The sequence below is a fragment of the Schistocerca serialis genome, chromosome 2 (genome assembly GCF_023864345.2).
Source record: "Schistocerca serialis cubense isolate TAMUIC-IGC-003099 chromosome 2, iqSchSeri2.2, whole genome shotgun sequence".
Lineage (NCBI taxonomy): Eukaryota > Metazoa > Arthropoda > Insecta > Orthoptera > Acrididae > Schistocerca > Schistocerca serialis.
In genome coordinates, this window is record NC_064639.1 from 563,110,216 (window position 1) to 563,134,678 (window position 24,463).

General features: G+C 35.9%; 1 protein-coding gene across 3 annotated transcripts in view; it reads right to left on the reverse strand.

The window, feature by feature from the left end:
- The window catches only part of LOC126457562 (esterase FE4-like), a 130,508-nt gene that overhangs the window by 16,136 nt on the left and 89,909 nt on the right, over positions 1 to 24,463 (reverse strand). The gene's annotated exons all lie outside the window — the stretch shown is intronic.

The window sequence follows — 24,463 nt, forward strand, 5'->3', positions numbered from 1 at the left end:
GTTTCATATACATCCCACAGTTACTTTTGAAGATATAAAAAACAAAAGTTCGCATTTTTTTTTTTAAAACAGCAATTTTTTCGCCCAACTTTGCCTCAAATTATCTATATGAAAATTGCTCAGAAATCCTTTTCTTAATATTTTACTTTAAAGAGCTCTAGACGTTGTATAAGATGGCCAAGTTTTGTTTCGTTCATGCAAATACTTACAGAGATATTTCATCTCAAAGTTGCTGAAAATTCAAGGACACACTATAGAAAGCTGTGCTATGGTCTTAAACAAGTGACTGTATCTCCGAAAGTATTGAATTTCTGAAACTGAAGCTTCACCAGTGTTGATTGAGAACATGTGTAAATGTTCATACAAAATTTCATCAAAATCCATGAGGGTCATGTGGGAGCCTCTAGACCACTTGGCATGGAATGACCCTGGTGCAAAATTTGAATAGACATAATATTTCAGATGTAGAGACATGCCTACCAACTTCCATTTATGTCATACAACTCCTTCTTGGTGCTGCATCCACTGGTGTAATTTGATTTTGTAAATTAACTTCTAATGTTCAGTATATTTAACAAATGATAATGATTTCTGTTGATTTTTTGTTAAATCTATTACAAAATTTCACACCAGAATTATTTTGGATTTTATGTAGTTAACTGGAGACTTTAAATTCATGTTAAGAAAGAAAAAGTGATGTCACACTGTCATGAAAAAGGATAAAAGTAGTTATTTAGTTGACATATGATAATAATCAGTGTATTTGTAGCAAAAGGTTGCTCTGTTGCACAAACAAATAGACAAAAATTTTCAAAGGCCTGTTAAATTCTGTTACCTCGAGACCTGGATAACAGACTATACACTACTACAGGCTGTAATACTACTAACATCTAGATGAGAGTAAAAAAAAAATTACTAGAACAGCATTGAGCCTTATGAACTATGAGTGTGACACCTCAGTTTCATTAATAGTTTTGTCCTATGGTCCTACGTTTTGCTTGATATGGAGGCTTCAGTGACTGCCCTGTATGTTTCCTAAAAAAGTTTATGTACATTACCATTCCTCATTTCTTTCTTATCTGAATAAAACTACAGTATATACTCTGTAAGCAATCATATGATCTATCGTGGAGGGTATCCTGTACCACTAGTAGGCATTCCCTTTCCTGATCCACTTGGAAATGGGTTGAGGAAAAAAACAGCTGTCTGTATACTTCTGTACAAGGCCTAAGTTCTCTTATTTCCTTCATGGTCCTTCTATGAGATGTACGTTCATGGTAGTAGGATCATTCTGCAGTTAATCACAAATGCTGGTGTTGTAAATTTGCATCAAGATGGCGCCGAATGAAATTCGCGAGTGTGTTAGTTCCAGTAATAAATGTAAATTTAATGAAGAAAAGTGTGCATTTTGCAGAAATGTCGGTTGGTATTGTGACCAGTTATGTATTACGTGTTATATTGTGTTAAAAGTATCTGAAAAAAACTGTGATGCATCTATAAACTGTGAAAAAGAAACCATGTTGACGATCGGTAAACAGAACAGCATGAGTTCCGCAAATAAAAGCAAACAATCCGAAGTTTGTGTGAAGTGTAAGAAGTTCGACGTATTTAGTGATGGGAAGTGCATCTCTTGTTATTTAATTATGAAGGTGGTAGTAAAAAATGAGAAACTCAGTGTTTGCTTAGCATCAACTTCATCATACAGCCACGAAATTGCGCTTCAAGAAATAACAAACAGCAAACTATGCTCATGCAGAAAGAAAGTCGTTACAGGTATTATGTGCTTTAAGTGTAAAATTGTTTATCATTATAACTGTGCAAAGGTGGACTCAAAACAAGTGATATGGAAATGTGATAATTGCGTAAAAGTGGGCACTATAGACAGCAAGGAAGAAATAATTTCCGTGTTGTTAGAAGAACTGCAAAGACTGAAAGCTGAAAATGTCACATTGTCTACCAGAAGTCAACAGAACAAAAGTGAATCCCAAGACGAGAGCACAAATTGTTACCAGCCCAAGAAGATACCAAAACATCTCGTTTCTCAGCAGTTATATCATCTGAATACAAGCAACCGTTTTAGTGCCTTAAGTGATAAAATTGATGAAACAGAGAAATCTACTCAGGTGGTAGGACGAGACAATGTTCCTAAAAATTCGACAAAAAGACCAATTGAGAGTCAGCCAACGAATAAGATTTTATTACTATCGGACAGTCATGGGCGAAACTGTGCATCATTGCTAAATGAATTTTTGAAACCCAAGTACTACACATCATCTGTTGTTAAACCAAATGCATGCCTCAGTGGTGTAGTTGAAGGGGCATCAGATCTTACTAGTGATTTCAATTTGGACGATGCAGTTATTATCCTTGCAGGAATAAATGACATTCGTAAGAAAAACAACTTTATTCCAGACTTAGAAAAGTTGACTGCAGCACTTGATCATACAAAGCTATTGTTATGTACCGTTCCCTACTGTTATGACAAGCCAGAAGTCAACGAAACAGTGTACAGATTTAATGAATATATAATGAATTTGTCATCTAATTTTGTTAATGTGAAAGTAATTGATGTCAATTTATTCTTGCAAAGGCCTGATTACACTAATCATGGACTACACCTGAACAAAACAGGAAAGCTCAGACTGTGCAGGAACATTGCTTCATCAGTATCAAACCCATGGAAACGGTGTGATGTAGTAAAAACACTTACAACCAGCTCTGCAAGAAAGGTCAGATTTTGTACCGGTACTGTAGAAACCAATTCATGCCAAGATAGACAGGGAACCAATGTGAATATAAGAAACAGATGTATAGCTGTGTCTCACCCTGTCACTGCCAATGACATATTAATACCATATGATGAAGTTCCACCCAAAGAACCTCAAGGACTGGAGAATAATTCCGATGCAGTATCTCCAAGGGTAAAAGGTAATCCCCGATTTTCTATGAGAGAAAGAAGAATTCCAAAAAGAAACAGTGATTTTTTATGGCCAGCACCCACCCGACCTCGCCAACGACATCTAGTGAACAAATCTCCAGCTGCGACATAGGTCTTAATGTATCCAACACAGTTTTGAGTGCAACGGGGACTAACGGTGTTAATGGACAAGCAGACCAGCAGAAGGACAGTAGAGGTAGCTATAAGAATCTTATTATTCTTCATCAAAATATCAGAAGTCTCAAAAGTAAATTAGAGTTTTTATCTGTAAATTTAGGGGACATGGACACTGTTGACCGTCCTCATGTTTTATGCCTTACTGAGCATCATGTAACAGTTGGAATTGATGGGCTGCAGCTTGATGGGTATGATCTAGCTACTCATTACTGCAGAACAAGTAAGGAGAAAGGTGGTGCTGTAATTTATATAGACAGTAAAATCATTTATAAATCTTTAGATCTAAGTAAGTATTGTGTAGATCAACATTTTGAAGTTTGCGGGACTGAAATTTCTGCAAAGGACATGTTACTTACTGTGCTTGCAATTTACAGAGCTCCAGCAGGGAAATTTTGCATCTTTATGAATAAGTTAGAATCTCTTTTGACCAAATTGTTCTCTAAAACTAGAAATTTAATAATTGTAGGTGACTTTAATGTCAACTTCTTAACTGATAACAACCTCAAAACTGACCTGGACCACTTAATGAATTCTTACAACTTGCCTGCGATGGTTACCTGGCCCACTAGAGTTACAGAAAATTGCAAGAGCCTTCTAGATAATATTTTCATTGACAAGAATAGAGTCAACAGTGCTAGTGTGAGCAAAGTAATTTATGGCCTGTCTGACCATGATGGACAACTTCTGAAAGTAAATAACATCAGTTTGTGCAATAAAATCTCCCACACCTATAGGTCCTATAGATGTATAAACACTGAAACTGTGTCTGCCTTTAACGACTATTTGTCACAGATAGATTGGGAGCCAGTGTACAGCACATCAGATGTTAATGATAAATTTAACCTTTTTTTAAATGAATTTATATCTGTATTTGAAATGGCTTTCCCAAAAAAAACTGTCAGAAAGAACAATGAGGTTTCTTCCAGTAAACCATGGATTACTGGAGGTATAAAAATTTCTTGCAGGACTAAGAGGGAGTTACATGCCTCACTAAGAGTATCAAATGATCCCCTTGAAAGGTCTCATTTTAAGTTATATTGTAAAATTTTAAAAAGGGTGATAAACAAATCCAAGAGCCTGTATATTAAGTCTGAAATTGATAAATCTGAGAACAAAATAAAAGCAGTTTGGAATGTTATAAAGAGAGAGTGTGGCAAGAGTAACAAGAATGTTAATACCACAGAGATAAGCTATAAGGATGAGGTTATTCATAATCCTGTAACAGTTTCCAACATATTCAACAATCACTTCATAACTGCAGCAGAACAAGTAGGTTGTAACGGTCCCTTAAATGCTGCTACGCATTTATTACACAGAGCTAACCCTAACACGTATGACCCAATTTGTATTGCCCCAGTTACTATTACTGAAGTTAAAAATACCATCAAGGCCTTAAAAAATAAAAATTCCACTGGTATTGACAACATTTCACCAAAAATACTGAAGCATTGTAGTGACCACATATGTCAAGTCCTGTGTCACATTTTTAATGAGTCTATCCAGCAAGGTGTCGTCCCAGAGAGATTAAAGCTTGCCGTTGTGAAACCACTTTTCAAGAAGGGTGACAAAACTAATTTATCTAACTACCGTCCAATATCACTACTAAGTAGTTTCTCAAAAGTATTAGAGAAACTAATGTATACAAGAATTGTAGAACATCTTAACAGCCACAACATACTCAACAGAAACCAGTTTGGTTTCCAAAAAGGTAGATCAACTGAGCAGGCTATTTTTTCTCTCACAAATGAAATTTTAGAGTCAATAAATAATAAAATGTCACCTATTGGAATTTTTTGTGACTTGTCTAAGGCCTTTGACTGTGTGGACCACAACATTCTCTTACATAAGGCTAATTTTTATGGCTTGCGAGGTAGCATTGGTAGATGGATAGAATCATATCTGCAAAACAGAAAACAGAAGGTGATAATTAATGGTGCCAATGATAGTCCCATTTCTTCTGATTGGGGCACATTAAAGTGTGGTGTGCCTCAGGGGTCCATCCTAGGGCCTTTGCTTTTCCTTATCTTCATCAATGATCTCCCACTTTGCACAGACACCGAGTGTAAATTTACTCTTTTTGCCGATGACACCACTATTCTGCTTGAAAGTCGAACTAACAGTGACCTAGAAAATAAATGTAATGCTGTACTCATTGACATCCTACACTGGTTTAAGTGCAACGGACTAACTCTAAACATTCAGAAAACTCAGTATATGCAATTTCACACATCTCAACAAGAAAATGAAGTATGCCACTTAAACTGTGGTAACCAAAATATACTACACTGTGAATCATCTAAGTACTTGGGCATTCTAATTGATGGCAAGCTGAACTGGTCTGAGCATATCTTAGACCTACATAGAAGGCTCAGTGTGGCAACTTATGCTCTGCATGTAATCACCCCCATTGGTGATGAGGACGCTACTAAAGCTGCCTACTTTGGTTATTTTCATTCTATCATGTCGTATGGCATAATATTTTGGGGCAACAAGCCTTTAGCCAAAAAAATATTTACTGCACAGAAGAGAGCTGTTAGAATCATGAGTGGTGTTCATCCAAGATATTCTTGCAGAAGTCTGTTTTATAAGTTACAAATATTAACACTTACCTCTCAATTCATATTTTCTTTGATGATTTTTGTTTCTAACAACCTATCTCTTTTTAAAACTAATAGTGAATGTCATGATCATAATACTAGGTCTAAAAATGATCTACATAGGGATCTGAAACATTTAAGTCTTGTTCAGAAAGGTGTTCATTATTCAGCCACAAAAATTTTCAACTCCCTTCCATCAGGTATTAAAGATCACATTAATGTCTTACCTACTTTTAAATGTAAATTGAGAGAATACCTAATGGTAAATTCCTTCTATTCTCTTGATGAGTATCTACAGATAAAGCAATGATTTTTTATACTGATAAAAATTTGTTTGCTATAGATCACATTAACTGTTTAATTTGGAAAATGTACTATATTTCCTTTTTAGGTATTGTTTTATATTACTTGAGCTATACCTTTGATTTGATTTTAACCTACAAACTTATTCATAATCTTATGGTACATTTTTGTCATTTTATATATGTGTATTATTTGTTTAATTTGGAAAATGTCCTATATTTCCTTTTTAGGTATTGTTTTATATTACTTGAGCTATACCTTTGATTTGATTTTAACCTACTAACTTATTCATAATCTTATGGTACATTTTTGTCATTTTATATATGTGTATTATATCTGTTGTATGTAATCATGACTCATTCCACATCCTTGTGATTTATCACAATACGGATTAATTGAATACGAAATAAATAAAATAAAATAATAAAATAAAAATAAATTGACAGTCTTTCTGTACATGGTCGCCTTTGCAAATGAACTATATTTTCCGACAATTCTCCCAATAAACAAAAGTTGACCATCTGCCTTTCTTAGAACTGACCTTGGGTGTTTGTTCCTTTTTTTGGGAAACTGCAATGTTATCCCAGCAGCACTAATTCTATGTTAGAACACTACAGGATTGCTTTTCCTGCTCATCTTTGTTAGCTTAAATTTTTCCACATTTAGGTTTCAGAGGTTTCAAAATCTTTAGATCCCAATTCTTTTTTATTTAGTAATTTAATAGGACATGGGTTCTGCCTCTTTGCAAATGCACTCCTTTTTCTTTTTAGCAGTGAGTTTGCAAAAAGGTGGAATCCATATCCTATAATTTAACTGCAAATGTGGAAAGAAAGGACAAGAGCTGCATATCCAAAAGATGAATATTAATAATTTAAATACAGACATTTTTCAAATGAGTTAGTCAATCGTTTAATAAACTGTTCCTGAATAATTACCTTGCACACTTTCAAATGTGAAGTATATAAGCTATTCTCATTCAGATTAACATTCCTCTTTCACCCTATCAACAAATTCATCTTGACAACTTTTCTGTGTTCCTACTTGAACTTCATTTCTTATGAGGAAGATTCAAACATGCATAATAATGCATATGCAAAACTGTGATGTTTACAACATTAAATATTGGACACATTTGTCAATAAGGACATTTCTAAACAATAAGCATGTTTTTAGTCTGTTGATTGCCATTTTATTATTTATTGATTACTAGCTTTAGGAACTACTGCTTATCTTTATATCAGTTGTAGTGACACAGTAACCCAGCTTACAGAAACACAATTGTTACTATGTCACAGATATTAAAACCAAACTTGTATAAAAAACAGCATAGCAATTTTGTTTTTATTGTGTATGACATTGAAACTGTTGTGTTTGTTTAAGAACAGTTACTGTGACAATACAGATGATGTGAAGATAGACTACAGTGTCCGAAGCCAGTAATAAATAAGTAACATTACAATCAACACTGTGAAAATAAATGTATCTACAGTTTGTGAAATAAATTACAAAAATATAATTTATTCTAAATTTGAGTGATTGTAATAAAAATAATTGATTAAAATTCCAGAATAATATAGCAACATCACTAAAGAAAGTGAGGTTTTTGTAATATCATTATACATAAAGTCAGAAGTTTTCTTATGCCATAGAAGTCAATGGGACTTTCATTCTGGATTATTGCCTCTCATGCTCCATTGATCCAAGTGCACAGTTCTCTAGTACTGATTGATAAACAACAATAATAGCTAGCTGTTTAGTGACAGTATTGCATACAAATAAAATATATAGTACACCTGATGAATGGATAATTTACATGAAAAGAGGCACTGACTGTTACCTCAAAATGCTTGGAAATGTTGCAAAACATGTCACCAAGATGCATAACTGAAACATCACCAGAAGCATCCTGCAGAAATTATATGACTTTTGGTTTCTACAGTTCCCTTGATGTTGAGTTTGTTGTTGGGGAAACCACCAAGTGATTTGAGATTTCAGTGCCAATGTACACCAAATACCATATATATGATAATGGTAAAAGAACTGCAGTGTTCTTTGAATGTTTTTTTCTTCTAAATTTACATAACAGTATTTCTCAATGTGTTACCTTTTTTCCTTGTGATTACTATCTGCATTCACTGGACACCTCTTTTACACTTTGATATGGCCTACATTGACATGTTATGGTCATTGCTGAGTATCTTTGAATTCTCTTGATGACTGCTGCCAGGTTTAGCTGATAAGAACTTCAAATATTAGAACAGTGACATAGAACATCTTGTATGCCATTTCTTCACAGGTACACCATATTAACCCCCCATCACCACCTTCACACACCCCTACAAATTTAATTCTTTCATTTATTTCTCCTACTACTGATTTCACATTTTTGTTCAATTTCATACTTTGTTGTAGTGTTACCCCCATATATTGTGTTTTTGTGCTCCAAAACACTAGGCTCATAATCACTTGAAAAACTATAGTGTTTACCTATTGTAGATGCCCATGTTATATTATTTTGAATATCTGTATAACTCTCAAATATGTGTTAGGCCTACAGCAGCTAAATTTAATGAGCTCAGAATACAATCATATTTCTGTGGCTGCTGTACCTCAGTTCTTTTTAAACAGTAAAAGTATTAACAGGATGACTCTACCAGCATTGTGGCCTAGGTAACACAATATTTCAAATATGTGCAACACTGCTAAGCTGATTTTGTGTGTATTTTGTTTTTGACAGTGCCACTACATCTTCATTATAATAGGACAGCTATGCCTCATCATATTTTAAGGGCAAGTTTTCCGCTTTTCATTTATCACAATGTAATATTTTAAGGCGTAAACTATCCATTATATGTATTTAGTTTTCCCATTTTTCTGTAGATCTGAAGATGGTCAGGCATTTCCCATAAATTATGGTCCATTGGGTGCAGAGCTGGAGCCGGGTTGTGTCCAAGAGGTGTTGCATCACACTTGAATCAGGCTAATTTGATGAGCAAGACATGCATGTGAGCTGATCTTCAAACTCCTCAAACCACTGTAGCATGATTCTGGCCTTGTGAAATGGATAGTTATCCTGTTAAAAATTGTCATTACCATCAGGGAAGCCATTAAACATTAAGGGATGCAAATGGTCCACAACAATGTTCATATGGGCTGCAGCTATCACAATAGCTCTGATTACAACCACAAGTCCCATGAAAACACAGTTGAATGTTCTCCATAGCTTAATAAAGCCCCCACTGAATGTATCTGTGATATTATGGTTTTGAACAGCTGTTTGTCTGAGACATGGTCGGATACAACCATCAACCTGGTGGAATGAGAAAAAGGATTCATTTAACAAGGTGACACATTTCCATTGGCCCATGGCCCAGTCTCAATGATCTCAGATCCAGTGCAGCCACAATTGACAATGTAATTGTGTCAACATGGGAACAAATGGTTGTCATCTGCACCAGAGCCCCATGTTCAATAATGAGCAGTGAACGGTGTGCGGCAAAGCACTTGGACCTGCATCAATATTATGCTCTGTCATCAGATCTTTCATCTGTCATAAATGTTTGTTTATCCTGATTTTCACAGTGGACAAGCCACAAACCTCTGTCTTCTGTGCCATACATGCTCATGACAGTAATGTATGTACAGCTGACCAGCATCAGGCACCAGGCCATTATAATTACACCTTGCAGGATTGTACCTTGTATAATCACAAGAATGATTCCCCATTTCTCTCTACGCTGCTTTACTTACTTGCATTGCTGTGTCAAGGGCAAACATAAAACAAAGTTGGAGGGGGAAGATAAAACATTCATATTTGGAACCAGTCTTCTTAAATGCTAGTAGTACTCATTCATTTAATCATTCACAAATTTTGTTCTGTCAATCCTATCAGGAAGGAGAGCCTTCAGCTACTTATTAACATATGGAAGTAACAACTGCTGGCTATCTCTGTAAAGTATATTAATAACAAACTACAATTACTCAAACTGATAATTATGGCAATTACTTCTAGCTTACTTTATATACACTTATGGTAAAAAAAATCACAACATCAAAAAGTACTTAACGTAAAATAATGAAATTTTGGGAATAAATTTGTCTAGGCAACCTATTTAAGTGATTAACATTGCAAGATTACAGGTTAATGTAGTAAGCCATAATGGATGTGAAATGGTGGTACACTGATAACTGGTGTAACTACCACAAAGTTGAATGCAGGCATGCACAGTGTTGTACAGGTGCTGGATGTCAGCTGCTAGGATGGAGTTGCAAGCCTGTTGCAACTTGGTCAGTCAATATATGGACAGTTAATGCTGTCTGTGGATCACACTAGAGTTGTCATCTGAATGTCTCATATGTGCTGAATTGGAGGCAGATCTGGTGATTGAGCAGGCCAAGGAAACATGTCAGCACTCTGTAGAGCATGCTGGGTTAGAACAGTGGTATGTGGGTGAGCATCATCTTGTCAGAAAATCCCCTCTGGAATGCTGTTCATAAATGGCACAACAGACTGATCCACGACATATAAATTTGCTGTCAGGGTTAGTGGGATAACCAAGAGTGTGTTCCTGCTGTTATATAATATCACACCCTGGACAATAGCTTTAGGTGTGTCTAGCATGGGGAAAAGTTGGTTACAGGCCCTCAACTGGCATCATCAGACAGCCATCAGTGGCACCGAGGCAGAATTGGGATCAGTGGAGTACCTGCTACAGGTCCTCTGTCTTGGAGCTGTCTTTGAAGTAACCAATTTGCAGCAGTCATTGTGTCACTGTGGTGCCAACAGCTGCTCAGATTGCTGCTGTAGATGTAGTAAGATACACCAGAGCCATATGCCAAATGCAATGGTTTTCCAACGTGGCATTGCGACGTGACCATCTGGAGCCTGGTCTTCTTGCATCTGCACATTCTTGTGACCACCAATGTCACCAATCAAGTACAGTGGCTGCATTCCTGCTAAGTCTTTCTGCAGTGTCACAGAAGGAAAATTCTGCACCTCACAGCCAATTACATGACCTTGTTCAAACTCAGTGAGATGCTGATAATGGCATCTTTGTCACCTTAAAGCCATTCCTGACTAACATCAACCCACCATGTCCAATCTCAGAGGTAACTAATGCTCATGACCACTACAACATGTATTTAAAGCAAACTTCATCTGAATCCTTGTAGTGGTGCTACTAGCACCACTCTTACATGATTGGTGCAAAATCTGAAAAGACATCATCTTTCTGATTTATAAACATGCTTACCAATTTCTTTAACATCACAGAAAATGCTGCAGGGTAATTTTTATTGTTTACAGTAGTTCTACTAGAATTGCATGTATTAGATCATGTCTTCCATTCTCAGTAGATAGCCCATAACAGAAGCCAGACTGGGCTGTTGTTATAAGGTTGTTCTCAGAAAAATGATTCAGTATTCTGTGGTAATCTGGTTTCTCAAAATGTTTTGAGAACATATGAAAGAGGAAGATTGGTCTACAATTAGAGATCAGTTTGCTATCTCCACTTTTGCATACTGGTGTTAGTACTACATGCTTCACACTTTTAGGAAAAGCTCCTTCACCTGTCAGTTGATTTCAAAGGCAAATGAAGGATGGCACTACCAACTCAAAGCAACTTTTTAGTACTTTGGTTGGGACATATTAATAACCAGAAGATTGACATATGGTTTTTGTGAGTTATTTGGTGTGGGAGTATGCACTGCCTGTCTAAGTATTCTATAGGGACCATAATATCTGCTATTTTCAGCTACTGTTAAGAAGAGTTCATTGAATTTAGTAGCCAATGATTAAAATTTTGTATCTTCTGTCTCACTGCTACTTAGCAAAATAGCTTATAATGCATTTTAAGTCATGATTACAATTAATCTCCTGCATTAAATAAACATCTCTCTTTCTAATACAATATGTTTTAATCCCAGAAGGCAGGCAACCTTCTCAGATTCCACTGTAAATAACCCTGACTCATTGTGCAGAAAAACTGGATTCAAAATATTGTAAGAATATTTTGAGGAAAAAAGTTGTCATCAACCATGTGCCCTCGATACACTTCTTTCCATTTTTCATCTTGTAAATTGTCTCAAAATTGTGTGGCTGAGTTAGCATTTAAATGTGAAATTTTACTTTTTGTTTCTAAATTAAACATCCCTGATGGGGGTCAGTTATTGTAGCCATTTGACCATAATGGTCAGATAAATCATTTACTATGGGTTTCACATTTATTGTACTAAAGACAAATGCATTTACAAATAAACCAGATATCCACCCATGTCAAACTCTTTAAAGAGCCAAAATTCTGTGTATAAATCAGCTTTTTTACAAAATTGTAACAAGCAATACACTTTTTTGCTTTCAATATTTTGTGGATGCTGTCAGGAAAAAAGTTTCAAATGTGCAAAACTTGTTGGAAGTCGCTAAGTGCTCTCATTCTCAAACACTTTAAGAATATAATCTGGGTACTTTGCATACCGTGAGTTATGTTGTCTCAAGACATATACCCAATTTCTAACTTTAATACTTGACTTATTGCATCATCTCTTTAATGTAAGATTATTCTCTTTAATTAGTAGAATATGACAACATTTAAAAATTTTTAATTTAATCAATAATTAAATGAAATACTGAAAATCAATTTTTTTGCCCCTAGAAGCCTTTAGGCAGGTAACCTGCAACTGGGTGTCAATTTTAGCCATTTGGTAATATAGATTATGAATTGCTGTTGCACTGTATCCTCCTATTCTTGTTGGGAATGTCACCATAGAAGTCAAACCAAATCTGGACTGCATTAATCCTCAGTACTCTTGTTTGGAACTATTCAGGATGAACACTATATTGAAATCCCCACATACAAGCATTTCCAGTAATTACTACTAAGTCTTTTTAATTGTCCCTTGAATTGCTTAATAAAGTTAAATTATTTACTGCTGGTGGCATATAGATTATCAGAACTACTATCTTGTAGGTTGGCAAGTATGTTACTGAAGCAGAACATTCAAGTAAGTGTTCAGCACAGTATTCAATAATGTCTATGGCATAGGACTTTGTAGTGCCTCAAGAATTTCAGCGTAAATTCTAGAAACGCTTGGCCTTCAGCCATCTCAAACACCCGATATTTTAGGTACGACTGCGGGAGAGTGAAAAACATTTCTACTGATCCACCTGTTTCTATCTGCAGATCGGAAGTTTGTTATTAGAAGACTGTAAGAGGGGCAAGTCACTGATGACAACAAGTGTTTGCTGCCAGCATCACAGAAGACGGGAGGAGAACTCAAGGAATAATTATGTCATAATAATTATGTTGGATTCTTTGATGTATTAGTCTCTGTGGTGATTGTAAAAAAGACTATTGAACAGTTGAAGACAGATTGCTGTGCACATTCCTGTATTGAACTCGCTTGAGACCAGAGGCTTTTGAATTACTTCATGTCTTGGCTATGAACAAAACAAGACACATGTATGCTATTTGGATATGTGTAAATGAGTCTAACGTGTAAGGAATAAGTTAGTTTGTAGAAGTTATTATCTGTAAAAGTTGAAAATGTAAAGTGATTGATCCTGAAAGTATTATACGAGTACCAAAATTATTTCAAGGACAGAGAAGTATTTTAATAAATTCCCTTAACCAGCTAAAGTCTTCAGAGAAGAAGCTTGTGGGAGATCGATATAGCTGATTACTGAGGGAAGAGGATTGGCTACACACAAAGTGCAAATTAACTGAGTGGAGAGATGTGTATGCCTTGCAACCCAATACCACACTGTCTCTTGTCACCCGAACAATGTTAGAATGTGGTGACCTAAGTGACTGGACCCAAAGGAAATGGGAATTTAAAGACAGTAATGGAAAGAAAATATTAGGCATTGCCATAGCAACCAATCCTAACAACATATGAGAACTGTTTCTAGTAATTGTATTGAGTCCAATAAACAAATGGAAGAATGTTGTGAGTGCAACACTGTAAAAGACATGAGAAAATAATAGTGGAGAAAACTGGAGAGAAGATCTCAACTTTTCGACTAAGAAGATTGGATGTGGAGAGTAAGCAGACAATAGAAGAATTGTTATCCTTTGTAAATGCAATACCCTGGTTTGGTAACCAGATAGTGATTACAAACAATGAGGAAAATATTATGCAATCTGAAACCAGGGCAGGGGCCCAGGTCATAGAAATACATTAGGAGGCCTAGCTTATAATAAATATGTTAGCTTTATGTATAAAGTACAGGAGTGTACATAGTAGGTATTACTGGGACCAAAAGTAAAGTTGTGAAACACAAGACCCAGGTGAACTGCATCATTGGGAACATCAGACAGTTTTAGTCGTGGAAAATATCAATAGAGAGGTGTTGTTTGGCATAGACTGGCTATCAAACTTTATCTTCATACTGAATTTTGAGGCAAATCTTCATTATTTTGGAATAGTTGATGATAAATATTGTGTAAAGTTTGTGATGGACCACTATAATGGTAAACAAGTAACTGAGAATCAGTGTTTATGATTAACAGCAACAGCGCAGTTGTCACCAGAGATTGAAAACGCAAGTCATGCATCACACCGAGCTGACATACAAAACAAAGTAGATGAATCCCCAATGTTAACGAACAACCAAAAACTGGAATTATCTACAATTCTATTGGAATATGGAATGGTATTTTCTGATAATCTGGGTAGTATTAGTGACTATGTATGTAAATTTAAGATCAAAGATAATACTCCATTTTTTTGTAGACCCTATCTGATACCGGTAAGCCTGAAAGGAGTGGTTAAGGAAGAAATAGATAAGATGATTGAAAATAAAATAATAGAACATAGTACGAGTGTTATGAATAACCCTTTAGTAGTGGTAAGAAAGGCTACAGGAGGTGTGCGGTTAGTGCTGGACACATGGACTTTGAGTAAGCATATAGAGATGGAACGAGAAAGACCAATTAACATTGATGAATTACTGTCCAAATTTGAGAAAGCACAGTATTTTAGCATGATGGACCTGACTGCTGGGAATTGACAAATTCAGTTACATCCTGATTCAAAGAAGTGTACAGCGTTTCTATTTGATGGGAAATCATATCATTTTAATGTGTTACTATTTGGAGTGAATATCTCAGTATCCGTGTTTATACGCACGCTGCACAAGGCATTAGGAAGGGAATTGTTAAGAGAATTAATAATATATGTGGACGATAGCCTTATAATCTCTGCTACACGGGAAGAACGCCTTAAGGAAAACCATGAAAAAATTTAAAGAACAAGGTATTACAGTAAAATTACCTAAATTGCATTTTGTGAGGCAAGAGCTTAAGTTTTTAGGGCATATTGTAGGAGTACAGGGAATTAAAACCCGATCTGGAACATGTAAAGGCCATTAAGGAGTGTCCACCACCTCAAAACATAAGACAATTGAAAGGATTTATTGGAATGGGCAGATATTATATATGATATATATGAAGTCATGAGCCGAACAACCCAAGACTTCTGAATTTATTACAGAAGGGAATCCCGTGGAGTTCGGACCAAGAGGCTAATGATGCATTTGAAGATGTGAAAAAGGCACTAGTAGAATCACCTATACTATACTATCTGGTTATGGGTGAGCCATTTAAAATTTCAACAGATGCATCTGACAATGGTATAGCAGCGGAACTTTTTCAAGGAGAATGGAGTCTGGGAAGTACAGATCACAGATCTATAGCTTTTGCTAGCCGAAGTCATAACAAACATGAATTAAACTATACAGCTACAGAGAAAGAACTTTTAGCGTTAGTATGGAGTATCCAAAAATTCCAAATGTTAGTATTGGGGTCAGAGATCCATATTCAGGGTGGTCCATTGATAGTGACCGGGCCAAATATCTCATGAAATAAGCATCAAACAAAAAAACTACAAAGAACGAAACTCATCTAGCTTGAAGGGGGAAACCAGATGGCGCTATGGTTGGCCCACTAGATGGTGATGCCATAGGTCAAACTGATATCAACTGCACTTTTTTAAAAATAGGAACCCCCATTTTTTATTACATATTCGTGTAGTATGTAAAGAAATATGAATGTTTTAATTGGACCACTTTTTCCGCTTTGTGATAGATGGTGCTGTAATAGTCACAAATTTATAAGTATGTGGTATCATGTAACATTCTACCAGTGCTGATGGTATTTGCTTTGTGATACATTACCCATGTTAAAATGGACCGTTTACCAATTCCAGAAAAGGTCAATATTGTTTTGATGTATGGCTATTGTGATCAAAATACCCAACAGGCATGTGCTATGTATGCTGCTCGATATCCTGGATGACATCATCGAAGTATCCAGACAGTTCGCCGGATTGTTATGTTATTTAAGGAAACAGGAAGTGTTCAGCCATATGTGAAACATCAAACATGACCTGCAACAAATGATGGATGATACCCAAGTAGGTGTTTTAGCTGCTGTTGTGGCTAATCTGCACATCAGTAGCAAACAAATTTCACGATAATTGGGAATCTCAAAAACGTCGGTGTTGAGAATGATACATCAACATCGATTGCACCCATATCATATTTCTATGCACCAGGAATTGCATGGCGATGACTTTGAACGTCATGTACAGTTCTGCCACTGGGCACAGGAGAAATTATGGGACGATGACAGATTTTTTGCATGCGTTCTATTTAGTGATGAAGCGTCATTCACCAACAGTGGTAACGTAAACCGGCATAATATGCACTATTGGGCAACTAAAAATCCATGAAGGCTGTGACAAGTGGAACATCAGCAACCTTGGTGGGTTAATGTATGATTCAGAATTATGGGAGGAAGGATAGTTGGCCCCCAATTTATTGATGGCAGTCTAAATGGTGCAATGTATGCTGATTTCCTACACAATGTTCTACCGATGTTACTACAAGATGTTTCACTGCATGACAGAATGGCGATGTACTTCCAACATGATGGATGTCCGGCACATAGCTCTTGTGTGGTTGAAGCGGTATTGAATAGCATATTTCATGACAGGTGGATTGGTTGTCGAAGCACCATACCGTGGCCCACATGTTCACCTGATCTGACGTCCCCGGATTTCTTTCTGTGGGGAAAGTTGAAGGATATTCGCTTCCGTGATCCACCGACAATGTCTGACAACATGCGTCTGCACATTGTCAATGCATGTGTGAACATTATGGAAGGCAAACTGCTCACTGTTCAGAGGAATGTCATTACACATATTGCCAAATGCATTGAGGTTGACGGACAGCATTTATTGCATTGATGTGGTATTTACAGGTAATCATGCTGCAACAGCATGCATTCTCAGAAATGATAAGTTCACAAAGGTACATGTATCACATTGGAACAATCAAAACAAAATGTTCAAACGTACCTATGTTCTGTATTTTAATTTAAAAAACCTACCTGTTACCAACTGTTTGTCTAAAATTGTGAGCCATATGTTTGTGACTATTACAGTGCCATCTATCACAAAGCGAAAAAAGTGGTCCAACTAAAACATTCATATTTATTTATGTACTACATGAATATGTAATAAAAAATGGGGGTTCCTATTTAAAAAAAACGCAGTTGATATCCGTTTGACCTATGGCAGCACCATCTAGCGGGCCAACCATAATGCAATCTGGTTTTCCCCTTCAAGCTAGATGAGTTTCACTCTTTGTAGTTTTTTCATTTGATGCTTATTTCGTGAGATATTTGGCCCAGTCACAATCAATAGACCACCCTGTATATACAGATCATCAAGCTCTATTTTTTTTAATGAGTAGTCGCTTATTACATAGTAGATTAATGCGGTGGATGTTGTTTCTGCATGAATATGACATTAAAATACCGTATGTAAAAGGCTCTGAAAATATTGTACCTGACACTTTGTCTAGATTACCTCTAGATATGAAAGATTTAAAACTTACAGAAGGACCCAAAGTAATTTTTGAGATAAATTTTATAACAATAGAATATCCACACAACAGGGTACAAGAAATGGCTCAAAGAATAACTGACAATATCCATCATGATTCATACTTTGCATAAATGTATGCTATGTGTAATAGAAAATCTTTACCTCCTAATCAAGCAGAGAAATGGAAAATTATAGGGCAAAATTTATTTTTGAGGGACGGTGGTGTTTATGCATACACAGTATGGACACTTTGGAATAAAAAAGTGTATAGCCAACATTAACAAGTTGTATTATTTTAAAAAGTTGGGACATAAGGTAGCATCTTTAATTAGTACTTGTGAAACCTGTCAGAAAGTAAACGAGAGTAACACTCATGTTAGATACAAAATGTATCCAATCATCCCTAAGGCATTACACGATCTTACAGCAGCCGACTTCTTCAAACCAATTCCGAAAGGAAAAGGAGGAGTCTTGTACATTTTTGTCCTCATAGAGTGTTGGTCTAAGTATGTCTGCCTAGCAAATACACCAACAGTGATACACTGTCTGCAACAATATTTTCTCGAGGTGGGCAAACCAAAACGGTTCCTCTCCAATAATGGACCAATATTTGTTAGTAACAACTTTAAAGAATTCTCAGCATGGGAAGACATTCATCAGGTATTAATCTCCAACTATAATCTGTCTTCTAACCTGAATGAAAGGGTTATGAAAGAAATTGGGAAATTATGCCATACATACTGCCATGAAAAACATACGTCATGGGCAATGAAAGTTAAAGACTTTGAGCTTATTTCAAATGAATTACCACATTTTTCAACTGGATTAACACCTTTCGAAGTAATAGGTAAACCCTTTGTGGGAAAACCCCTTATTAAATGTTTTACTTGGCCAGAACAACCTACTGTTGATCACCAACTTAATCAAACAATAATTTCTAAGAACTTGGTTGAAAGAGCACAATGAGTGAGTAAATATAACAAGAAGGCTGTCAAACCTAAGTATAACATTAATGACCTAGTCTTAGTAAAACAGAATTTTCAGAGCTCTGCCTTTTTTTCAAAAGTATGAGGGACCTTACCGAGTGCAAGCGGAGGTACATCCAAAAGCCTTAGTTTTAGTGGATCCTCTAACAGGATCAGAAAATGAAAATACAATGTAAAAGACATAAAGTTGTATATCCTCTAGTGATGTTAACGTTCTGTCATCTGTGTTAACAGGCGGAGTGACGACCGTCGGATCCCTAGTTGTTTTCGGTGTTTCTTCAAACTTAGTTTTCCTGCATCAAATTCCCTTAAATTCTTAAACTATTGGTAATCTATTCTTGAATTTTTAAACTATCCTATAATTTTAGTATGTAGGAAACTGGATATGACAACAAGATTAGGACCAGTTTAAGAGAATCACAGATAAACAGTGATCTCTAGACATGAAATGAAACAAATAGAATATAGTACTAGTATATAGATAATACCATGGTACTATTCAAACAAAGTGATACCCAGACATCATAAACTGAATGGAGTACTTTATATGTGTATGAAATATAGTGTAAAGTGAATAACTAAACAATTATGTTATCTTAGTGTATAATTTTCTATTTTTGTAGAATAGTTTTATACCTTTTGTGAGATGTAATGTAAATGGGAGGCTTTGTATCACTTTTGGAAGGTGTGGGTAGTGTAAGTACAAGCATGACTAACACTAATCACACACACACCACTTTTCAGACAACCCTCGCAGACAAGTGTAACTGATTCTTCACCATTCGCCATTCCATAGGTGTTGCTAAGATTTTTTTTCGAGGGCTTCAAAGGTGAAGGTGAGAATGACCATTCTGTAGGAAACATTTAACATCATACCTCCTTGGCTTCTCACTCAAGTACCAGCAAAGTAGTGATCCTGGGGAAGGGGGATGGGAAGGGTTTTCCTGTCTTTGGGGCTGTCTTCTTTCTCTTCTTCGACCTTAGCCACCAGTTCTACTTTTTCCTTTCTTACTTCTCATCTGAGTACTGGTCTACCTTTCCCTCTTTCTGTATGCATATACTTCTATTGCTGAAGTCCTTCTTATTTTCCATGGTTTCCAGTAACCTTCAACTTATTTCATATAAGTAGGGTGAAGAATCAGGATACACAAACACACATCTTCATACACACAAAGATATACTTAAGCACAAACAGAAGAATTATGAATTAGAAACCTGAAGTGATGTCAGAACTGCCGAGGGATTTGGGGAATAAAGATATATGTACATCTGAGGCGATGCACATATTACATTGTTGATGTGTAATGGTTCAGCATCATTATCTTTTTGTCACATACATCCGAATTGGTGCACTTATTACAGTGTTGATATGTGATGGTTCTGCATCGTTATTTTTTGTTGCTCTCAAAGATATATTTACATGTGCCATGCTAGTACTTTGAGAAAAGGCATAATATCTACTGGGAGTTGGTGAATACAGGTAGACATAGCATCTACTATGTGTGGGCATGATATCTGTTTATATGGTGAAAGTGAGGAGTGAAAGAGGACTCTGGGTATTAGATGAAGTATTAGAAAGTGGAAAAGAAGAGTAAAGTAGCTTTCTAATTTTACCAGAGAATATTTAAGAATAGTATTCATAAAGGTGTATGCTAGGGTGATGAACTAGGAGGCCTACTCAAGAACGATACCAAGGGTGCACTCGACATTCATTGGATGAGAAAAAGGGCGGATAGGCAGACCTATGAAAGGCTGACCTATACTGCATGAACAGGGGCACCAAGAAGGGGATTGACCTGCACCATAGGAGGATAGGAATAAGAAAGGGGCGTACCTACCAAAACAGAAGGAGAAAGGGTACTCCTAGGATCAACCCATGTAAGATATAGGTACTGTTTCTAAAGGGAAAACTGCAGTATTGTGACACATACCACACGTTTAAAGGGATGAGTCTGTTAAGTTTGAATTCTATGCATCAATAGCCTTATTACATTTCAAGTTTACAAATGTCCAAGAAGATAACATTTTTATTCTACCCAGAGCTCTTCCAGATTACAATAAGTAATGAATAAGTACATTCTTAGGAAAAATAGTTTGGGAAGTAAGAACAAAGTAGCATAGTATTCATGAGTTATGTGCACCTGGAATTTATGACTGTAAGAGGAATAGAAAACAAATATTTTTTTTTTTTTTTTTTGGAGATTGAAAAGAGCTAACTCACAACGTGGATTGAAAGGTTCACATTTTGTAATTGTGGTAAAATCTGCATGGTTATTAGTAAAAAAGAGAGGTACTGTTAAAAGATAAAGAATTATCATCTTGTGTAATATTATTGTACATAATGAATATGTATAAAATATTATGTGTTCGAGCTAAGGGAAGGAATATGTAGTGCCTCAAGAATTTCGGTGTAAATTCTAGAAACTCTCAACCTTCAACCATCTCAAACATCTGATATTTTAGGTACAAGTATGGGAGAGTGACAACATTCCTACCGATCCACTTGTTTCTATGTGCAAGTTGGAAGTTTGTTATTAGAAGACTGTAAGAGGGGTGAGTCACTGACGGCGACAAGTGTTTGCCACCAGCGTCACAGAAGACGGGAGGAGAACTCAAGGAATAATTATGTTGTATTCTTTGATGTGTTAGTGTCTGTGGTGATTGTAAAAAAGACTATTGAACAGGTGATAGATTGCTATGCACATTCATTTACTAGACTTGGTTGAGACTAGAGACTTTTGAATTACTTCTTGTCTTGGCTATGAGTGAAACAAGACACATGTATGTTATTTGAATATGTGTAAATGAGTCTAATGTGTAAGAAATAAGTTATCTTGCAGAAGTTATTATCTGTGAAAGTTGAAAATATAAAGTGATTGAACTGGAAAGTATTATATGAGTACCAAAATTATTTCAAGGATATAGAAGTATTTTAATAACGTCTATGCAGGACTTTATTCCACATTTTTGAGTTTACAGCCACTAATGTCACATTTGCTATTGTTGTTGTTATTATTATTGTGGATTTCAGTCCAAAGACTGTTTTGATGCAGCCCTCCATACTACCCTATCTATGGAAGCCTCCTCATTTTCTAATAACTACTGCACCCAACACCCTTCTGAATCTTGTTATTATAACTACTGAGGCAAAAAGGTCTTAACTGATGGACAGACATTTTGCCCTTATCAGTACTGTGAAATTTAGTTTCTTGCCAAATTTCACGATTCTAAGCCAATGAGAACTACCTTATGGAGTATGTAGAGTGAGTTTGAAGTAGCCGAATATGTGACAAAAATGGCCATATCTATCAATTGAATTAACTTAGAACCTTACATTTATTACACTGCTAAGAGATCCTAGATTTAAGTGAGTGACAAATTTCAACTTGATATGTCTATCAGTTCCCGTGAAAAAGGGTTTATAACAGCTGGACAGACAGACAGAGAGCAAAGGGATTCCATAAGTTTCCATTTTTACTGACTGAGGTATAGAATCCTAAAACAATAAATGACTTGTGAAACCAGTATGTAGTTTATGCAAGTAACTTGTACATTAATAAATTTTTCCCACATAAGATGATTATTCTTGTGCATGATTAAACTGCCACAACTGAAGAGTGTGAGATGAGATGAAGTATAAAATGTGCCATTTTTTAAAATGAGATACAGTAATGCAACACATTATTGTTATTCCCTAAAGTGATGGGAAGCGCACCACTGCTCTATACAAATAGCGCTTTGGAAAATATTGAACATTTTTTACAATGCAGTCACTGTATCATGGTATATGTGTGTGTGTGTGTGTGTGTGTGTGTGTGTGTGTGTGTCAACAAATAACTTTTAGACTTCCTGAAGGGAGAGGAATGTAGGGGGAAACAAACACTGCCTCCTCTCACAGGGCCAGCAGCCTACAAACATGTTGCATTTTTCTGTGAAAGCAGAGGTGACACATGGTCACAGGGCCTCCCAATTCATTATTGTATTGTAAGAGTCTTACTCAAATCCCATGATGTACCATGATTACTCTCTTCACTTGTTCAAAATAAGAAAAGAAAATAAGAAGTAACACACAATACAAATCAAAGCAAGCTCAGAAAGCATTCAGTAATGACTACAGGACTATTGCTCACATAAATGTAAAATGTTGGAGCTGGATGTCTTATATGGGTGTAGGAGCTTCAGAATGTATCCACATTAAGTTCAATTCAGCATGCTTGAACATTTTCTTGAAAATGAAATCATCCTTGGAGCTTGACTTTGGTACCCCAGAAGATGTCTCATTTACTAACATTGGAAAATCCAGCATAGAATATAACAATATAATGAAAAGGATTCTTGTTATTCAGCATACAGTGGAGATGATGAGTTACAGAAAGGTACAACAAAAAGACTGTTGAAAAGTTAGATTTTGACCAACAGACTGGTTCTAGCTGCCAGAGACAGTGGTCATGTGTGTGTGAGTTGTGTTTGTGTAAATTTGTGTTTATGCATGTGTGTGTTGTCTATTTTTGACAAAGGGCTTGTTGGACAAAAGCTAACTTTCCAACAGTCTTTATGTTGTGCCTCTCTGTGACTCAGCACCTCCACTATATGATGAGTGACAACTATTCTTTTCAGTATATTGTCACTTACCAACATGATAATCATCCATCACACACTAGCATTAGTATTCAGAACTGGTTTCAAAGGAGGCAGAATATTATTCAGTGCCTTCCATGACCTCCAAAGTCACCTGATCTCAATCCCATACAGCACATATGGGCTCAACTTAAGAAGACTTTGCAGGACAATTGGCCTCCCCTCCAGGAATCATGAATGTTCTATGGGATTTGGTTCATTCTTCATGGGAGATAGTTGCTGTGGATGAGGAGTTTTTCCATAGATTTGTAAATTCGGTGTCTCGAAGCATCCAAGCTGTTCTTGATGCCAATGGCGTATGGACAAAATACTGAAGCTATACATAGCCTACTCTTCACTTTGTTTTATTTCATTTTTCTATAAAGGGTCTATGCAGTTATTAGTCCAACAATATTTATTTCAAAATACAATCTACTTGCTATTATAGTATTTGTACTTTTATGGGAGATCAGATGAATATCACTCTTTAAAGAGGGTCATTTGTATTTTTATAGGAGATCATATGAATATCACCTTTCAAGGAAGATAATTTTTATTTTTATTGGAGGTCAAATGAATATCACCCTCTGAGGACGATTATTTTTATTATTACTGGAGGTCAGAAATATTACCTTCCAAGGAAGATTATTTTTAGGCATCAAATTCACAAACCAACATTAGTTATTTACCGAAGGGAATATTGAAAAAAGAAAAAATAGAAAATATAATTTAATAACAAAAAGTAAATAAAGCACAGAACATTTGTGATGCACTAAAAAAGAAAATGCTGCAGTGAGATTTGAACTGACACATACTACAGCTACCAGTACAGTAAGCTGACAACCTACCAAGGAGCTACTGATTTTCTCTTATTTTTAGCCTAATAGATGAATAGGACTATTGCAGTTGAAGAAGGGATATTAAACTAGAAATAAGAGATATTGGAAGGCAGATAAAAC